We start from the raw sequence: 7,911 nt of genomic DNA, 5'->3' as shown, positions 1-7,911 counted from the left end.
ATCCAATTACCGCCAGTGCTTGCATTTCATTGGACCACTTTTTGACCTATAAAAACAGGAACGTTTGAACATCCCCTTTGCTTCCACCCTTACCCCACCCACCAATGCCACCCCTCCCCTCACTGCCATCATGTAACAACGATTCGAGGAACTCTTTTCTCGGCTGGCATTGGTCAATCTAATTTCACACCTCTGGCTTCTGGCTACCCAAGAAAGTTTCCGTAGTGGCTCGCTACTCGAGCACTCTCACAGGCAGTCGTGAGATTTCACACCCACACTATACTGGCCATCTGCATCACTCAGGGCTCACACGATGGGGTTAACGTCAAGACCGAGAGAGAGAGAGAGAGAGAGAGAGAGAGAGAGAGAGAGAGAGAGAGAGAGAGAGAGAGAGAGAGAGAGAGAGATCAGAGAGGGCGGAGAGGTGCGGTGAGGAAGACTTGGTAGACATAGAAAGAGACGTTATTTGACATACATTGTAAAAGGTCACAATCAAACTGAGGTTTGGAAAGGTAAGTTGCTGAAAGTGAAAGACTGCGCCATGTATATAGTACGTGCGGACTGAATGAGCCAGCAAGAGCAGATCGGGTGGCGTGGTGAAAGTGTGAATGTTTGCCTCATCAATTTTTGCCTTCTGAAACATCATTATAGTGCAATTCAACATAGTAAGAAAGAATCCACTAAATTATTTTAAAAGACCATATAACATATTTCTGGTTGACGTTCTGAGCCCTTCGTGCAGTTATATTCGGGTTTACCTTTTGCTGCGAGCAGGATAATAATAACCCGCTGCCATAATATCTCTCCTTACACAGGCACAGGCCTCATACAATGCAGGATTACATAACTTACGATTAGTAGACTTAAACAAGAAAAAGTGTGCACACTGCTCAAATATTCAACTCATAATATTATTATGCACAATTAACCCTCAACTTCCCATTGAGTGTGTCTGTTTAGCCTTTAACATACTCACGTACCTTGGTTTTGAATTGTAATGCTTTATTTATGTTAATAATTAATACAATGAAAATGTTGATGCGGTTTCTTTGCTTTATTTGGTTAATTCGAACCGGTAGTGCGATAATATTGTGTTTCCATGCCAAGGTTGCCCATCATATAATATAGAAGTGCCTGTAATGCCTCTCATGATAAGTAGATATTCGCCAGGTGGAAAAGGTCCTGCAAAGTCGACTGATATTTCATCCCATGCCTAATCTGGGAGTGGTGTCATCTTCAATGGTTCACGATTTGGAGTGCCTATGACTCATGATCGGCATGGTACACACCCTTTCAGGTGTTCTTCCATCATTCTGTCTAAGCCTGGAAACCATACTTTCTCGCGGATTAGTTGTTTCGTTTTTACATCACCTTGGTGAGAGTCATGTGCGAGAGTGATCACTTGATGGTGTAGGCTACTAGGAATAACCAGTTGGCGCATTATGACCCCATCGTAAACTGAAAGTTCATCTTTAATATTTGAAAATGAAGAAAGCGACTTGCCTTTCCAGTTTCCAGACTGGATTGCAGTCATCACTCCCTTCAGCTGAAGGTCATTCTTTGTGGCGACTTTGACTTCGTCAAGAGTAAGAGCGTTTGGAACTGATGCCCTCTTCACATAACTGAAGTAGTTTTCACCTTTGTTGTTTCTAGTAGGTTCAGTGATGGGGTGACGGATAAGATAATCTGCTGGATTGAGCTCATCTTTCCCAGGACTGTATCTGAGGTTGAACTCGTATGGCATCAGCCAAAGACGCCATCTCCCAAAGCGTGCTGAACATGGTTTGTTGCTGTTGATAAATGCCAAGTAACGGCTTATGGTCAGTTGTAACAATGAACTTAGACCCGTATAAGTACATGTGGAACTTCTCCACTCCAAACACGACCACTAGCATCTCTCTTTCAGTTCGGGGATATCTCGTTTCCACTGGTGTAAGTAAGTCCTCGACCTCCGTAGCTAATGACATGCCCCCCCCCTCTCCCTGAGTTAAGATTGCACTGGTGACTGAGTCCACATAGGGATGCATCGACTATGATCTCAGTAGATTTGACTGGGTCAAAGACAGTCAAAGTAGGTCATGACTCCTGCGTTTATAAGAGCTGATTTGAGCTGATCAAAAGCATCCTGTTGAGGTTTTCCCCAAATCCAAGACTGAGTCTTCTTTGTCAACATGCGTAAAGGCTCTATGATAGTCGCATACCCTCTGATAAAGCGTGACACATACTGCGTCATGCCTAGAAATTATCTAACTTCTGAGACAGTTGACGGCGGTGCTGCCTCAGATATGGACTTGATCTTGTGCGGCTCGAGGTAGGTCAGCTTTTGGACTCTGAACAGACATTTGTCCTTGTTCAATTTGACTCCTTTGTCTTGTAGTCAGTCTAGTGTAGCTTGTACATCCCTGTCAAGCTCATTTCTGGTCCTGCCGAAGACTATGACATCATCAATGTAGTTTGTGACACCCTGAATATCATGGAGTATCTGACTAAGGTGATGCTGGAACAGTTCTGGAGCTGCATTTATACCGAACATAAGTCTTTTGTATCTTCTCAGACCAACATGAGTAGCGAAAGTGGTGATGTGACGACTTTCTTCTGCGAGTTCCATCTGATGGAATGCTTGCTGTCATGTAAGTCCGAACGACTAAAGAATTTGGAGCCATTTAATTCGTTTGTCACCTCCTCGAGTGTGGGCATTGGGTGTCTCTCTCTCTTTTTATAGCTGTATTTGCACGTCTCATGTCTACGCAGAGACGAACTCCGCCAGTTTTCTTTGGGACAACCACTATAGGACTGACCCATAAGGTAGGATCCTCTATCTTTTCAATGATTGATGATGTCTTGTTTTTCTAGGCGTTGCATTTCCGCTTCAACATCCTTCCTTACATGGTATGGTATTCTTCTGTATTTTTGGGCGACTGGTTGAACTTCTTGATCAATATGGAGTTTTATCATGAGACCTTCAATTCTGTCGAATCCCTGAAAAAGAGCTTCCGAGGTAGTTACATTGTTCAGGAAGGAAATTATTCCTAGTTTCTCAGAGGTTGTTGCAGGGAGTAAGTTGCATGCTTTTTCGGGTGTCTTGGCGACATAGAAACTTCCCTTGATCTTCTTCCCCTTGCATTGGATGTTTTCTGTGAAACGTCCAAGGACATCCAGCTTTTCACTGTTTGAGTATCCATAAATAGTAATAGGATCAGGCCTCAAAATAGGTTTCTCCTTCATCAGATCATACGTTGTCTTTGTTATTATATTATTTACAGATGCTCCTGTATCCTCAATAAATGTCAGCTTGCTTGAACACATATTTACCGTCACTGTAGGTACGTTTTTCTTGAGATTTATCTGAAACACTCATATTGTGCTGTCAGAATCTGATTCATCTTCATGGTGAATTTGTTTCACTGCTGTTTTGTGGTTTTGCGATATCCCTGAAACCATCTCCTTTGCCTTACTAATTAGGAAACCTGGCAACTGGTATATAACCACTGGCAACTGGTAACCAAGCCGCGTAAGTGGTTACGTAATTGTTGTCTTAGATACAATCGTCATGGAATTTAGGGAAGAGAATCTTCAGTAATAAAGCGTACGTCCACCGGTACAGTCGTACCTGGCTCCTGCTGCTTTCAATGTCTGTCTAGATCTAGATGTTGTGATTGTGAGGTCCCGACAGTACAGTGTCTACTTTTTCTAACGTTAGAGAACTTATTCAAGCTGTCTACGTTGTCTAATGTGCAGTGCTTCCAATTTTCCGCCAATTTTTAGTTTCCTTCAGACCATATCCACCGCCTCATTGATACCCCCCCCCCCCCTCCCCCATGTTTCCGACTTTCTCACTTTTTTCGTTGTATAAAAACTACATTTTGATCTATGTTGCGTTGCCTTAATATTAAGCTTAATCTACCCTTCGCTGTTGGTAGTTCTAAAGGCCGAGTTGACAGCGCATATGTGTTTGAAGTCATACGTACAATTAATTGTTTTATGAGCGCGGGAACGAATCCTGGTTCCGGAAGGGGTTTTTTTCTTCTCCTCCCCCCCCCCCCTCGACTGACCAACAGTTTTTTTCTCATAATTATAATTTATTGTTGCTTTGTAGTTTTTTATGTAGTGATGAAGTATGCAAATTCTGGTTTTGTTCCCAAAAGGAGCTTTTACCTACAGAGAATATTTTCCTTTTACCAATTTAGGCCAGGTTAAAGTTCAAGTGGCTTTCTTTTGTCTGTGAGTCTAAGTATATATTTTTTTAAAATTTAAGATCAGAGAGGCCAAATTTTAGCTCTTCAATTGCAAATTTTCTTGTTTCCGGGGGCTTCCTGCGGCCCCCAGACTGCTGCCAATTGTTCCTCCTGCCAGTTATTATTCGCCATGGTGGGGGGTCCGGGGGCAAATTGTAGGTCAGTCGGGATGAGGAGAAGAGAAAAAAAAACCCTTCCGGGACCGGGATTCGATGCCAAGCTTGAAAGCAATGAACATTAGAGAACGTACACAACATGTATACGTTCTCTAACGTTAGAGAATGTTGACACTATCTATTATAAAGGCCTATTACATAATAATATATCTTGATCTGGCTTTTCCGTCGAAGTGTTTTTTAAATGTTACAACTGTCTGAAAATAATAATATAGCCTTCAATTTGTCAGACTTAATCAGAATTTTAATTCCGATCCGGGGTCAAAATCAAATTAGTTATTTGCACTTTTTTACAAATTTATAACAGGGGATATGCGTTTGCAATTTAAGAACCCAGAAAGCCGGTCGATCAAAATTATGCGAGAACTGGACTCTAAACAAAGAGTAAACAGACATGAGACTGGAGAATGCTGAAGTGTGGTATTAAGGAGAATAGGCCGACTCAGAATGTCAGGGACAGAAAGGAAAAAACCCCAGAAAAGTGCTCCAAGCAAATATGGCAGGATCCACATAAAATCAGAACTAAGAAAATTGAGATTCTTAAGAGAAGATAAGAAGAAGAGATAAGATAAGATAATAGGTCTATTTAAGTTCAGAGTGAATATTTTTTTTCTGGGCTGTACAGGACCGTAAACATATATGCAGGTAGGTATATACACTATACACAGAAATTAAATTATTCGACTACTGTAACTTAATTTCATTAAAATTCAATGTGAAAAGAAAAGTTAACAATAATTTATGTAGTACATTAATATTAGATGCGTCATTCGACCTCATGCAAAAATTTTTCACAAGACCTTTAGAGTTATATAGATACATGTATATATTTGAAACAGCAATACACATTGATTTTTGTTTCTGACATAGCCTAGATCTAGTAAAAGAACTAGATATCTAGATCTAGTATTATTCAGATGAAGAAACTTCGTATGTATCTGCTCTATGTAAAAGTAAAGAGGGAAAAAGAGCAGAGTAAGACAAAGAACAACATACACATATATTCTAAACAACTTTACAACGAATGACACAAAGAGAAAAGGCGAGCTGATAAAAAAAGAAAGACAACAGGAAGGAACTGAAGAAGACATTTTCATCGTTTCGGAATTTAGTTTAGGGCGTTTTAGTTCCTCCTCAAAGGGAGGTTACTGTTGTGAAAGAAAACCATAGCGAAGAAAACAATCACAAAGCCTGTCGATTCTAAAACTGTTTTTGTATTGTCTTGAATTTAAATGATTGATTGGGTACAGAGTATAGAGCCACACAGTCTTTGGTCAATTGTAGATCTAGATCTAGAAATCTAGTTTTGGTAAATTTTTACTTTTGCACCCACACATAGATTTTTCTAGATGCATAAACTGCCACAATTTTTGCTGTAGAACACACCCTTGCAAATCAATTTTGAATTGTTTATTTCAAGTAAATATCAACCCAAATTGCCAAAACATCAAATCATTGTGAAATTCAGGGGGCCCCCTGAACCCCCCCAGTTTCTTTTTAGGTCAGGGGGGCCCCTGACCCCCCCCATGTTGTTAAAAACAAGTCAAATATATTTACTACGCCACTGGTCCTAGATCTAGTTCTATTTTCAAACATCAATAACTATTGATTTGCGGCAAAAATGAAGGCCATTTTCGGGAAGGACTTCTGTAAGGAGCGACCACCCCATCAAACACATTCATAAAGAAGAGGCCTAGACCTAACCCTAACCCTAACCCTACCCTTACCCCTACCCCTACCCCAAGCCCTCAATTCTGCTCTGTCTCATAGTGGTCGCTCGTTACGGAAGTCCTCCCCATATTCGTATTCAGCATGCAAAATACTATACTATTAGATCTAGATCTAGAATAAAAGTATTTCAAACGGGTACATGAGACGGGTGTATTAGTAAAAAAATAACCTAGTTTTGGTATATACATGCTTTTACTTTCCCTCCTGTCTCACACATCTAGAATCTAGTTGTCCATTTTCTATACTCTATACAGTTAGTTATAGGAAAGATGATCTAGATATCTAGATCTATCTAAATATTGATGCTCTTAATATCAGCTTCATCATAAAGTGTTTTCGAAACATTTGATATTTTTTAATTGAGCTATATTACACAAGACCTAGAAGGGGGGTTGGGTGGGTTACAGGGGGGCATGCCCCCCTTTTTGGCATTTTTTTACTTTCCCTCCAGTCTCACACTCAGCTACCACCAGTTGTCTATTTTCTACTAAATATTGATGCGCTGAACACGTATCAACTTCATTTCCGTCGCAAATTAATAGTTTTTGAAATATTTGATTGTTTTTAACTAGATGGACATGCTTTGGACCAATCGGGGGGTTCCAGGGGGGCCTGCCCCACTGGGATAAAAGAAAATCTGGGGGGTTACAGGGGTTATCCATAATTTGATATTTTACAGTTAGATTTGAAATTGGGTAAATTTTTATGGCTCCGAGTCCAAATAGATAAAACCCATGGACTCGACTCCGAAAGATAAAAAAATCTAATCGGATTCGAGTCCGAATAGAGCTGGCGAAAATTTCTTTGTGGGTTATATAATCCGTTATTGGGAGAGCATAACGAGCGACCAGTATGAAACGAAGTAGAATACAGTGGAATCCTGTTATAACGAGAGGGAGGGGACCGGTGCGAAATTTCCGTTATAGCAGGATTCTCGTTACAAGGGATCCAGTAATAAGTTCAAGGGAAATAGTAAAGTAGGCCTAATCTATGATTTGGCGTTCTGTTTATTCCTTTTTGTATTTCCCCTGATGATGATTTGTTCAACATGATCTCAAGGTCTTACTTTATAAAAAAATCGAATCAGGTTTCTTTCTCTAGTACTAGCAATGTTGACAAATCGGCCTTGGCGATCAGAAAGAAGGGGCTCTGACTCTAGGCTAACTAGCCCGCAGTGTTGTCCCCCACCCCACCACACACTGTGGCGCGTTGCGTCTGCTCACGCACGTCATACATTCACTCCATCCATCTATCACAGCATTGTGACCTCTCCATCGCGCACCAGAGAAATGAGAGGCACGGTATGCCTAGATAATCTAGACTGGGCTGGCCTATCACGCGATGCGTTCTGCTTGTGTCTGCGCATGCCACACTCTCCCCACTCATTCGCTCCGGCCTTCATTGTTGGTTCGCGTGAGCTCTCCCATTCCTTGTTTCGCTGGATCACCGACAACTTTCTCAACCATCAAGGTTTTATAGGTTTAATTGGTCTGTGCGCTGTGCACAGCAGCAGCAATATTCCGTTATAAACGACTCGCGTGAAGGTCTGATTGCGCAATTATAGCGGCAATAGCAGTATTTTATTTACAAAGATAAAGAAGGAAAAAAACCCGGGGTTTTAGAACAGTGTCTTTATAACAGACTTCTCATTGTTTCAGGACTCGTTATAAGTGGACTCCACTGTAGAGGGTAAGGGGTTTGGGGTAAGGAAGTGGCTATTCTCACCAGGGCCAGGGGTGAGAATAGCCTGTGTCTTGTTATTCTCACCC

General features: G+C 41.1%; 1 protein-coding gene across 2 annotated transcripts in view; it reads left to right on the top strand.

Moving 5' to 3' along the window:
* Positions 1-5,564: 5,564 nt before the first annotated feature.
* The window catches only part of LOC101845163, a 14,164-nt gene continuing 11,817 nt past the window's right edge, over positions 5,565-7,911 (top strand). Inside the window, exon 1 of one of the 2 annotated variants that reach the window (XM_005096502.2) lies at positions 5,565-5,655. The gene's annotated coding sequence lies outside the window, so the exon portion shown is untranslated. Of the gene's footprint in view, positions 5,721-7,911 lie in introns of both variants that reach the window. The other variant, XM_005096501.3, reaches the window with a different exon arrangement.

This window comes from Aplysia californica, unplaced genomic scaffold (genome assembly GCF_000002075.1).
Source record: "Aplysia californica isolate F4 #8 unplaced genomic scaffold, AplCal3.0 scaffold00130, whole genome shotgun sequence".
Lineage (NCBI taxonomy): Eukaryota > Metazoa > Mollusca > Gastropoda > Aplysiida > Aplysiidae > Aplysia > Aplysia californica.
Note: the sequence above shows the minus strand (reverse complement) of the source record. Positions and strands in the feature narration are given on the sequence as shown.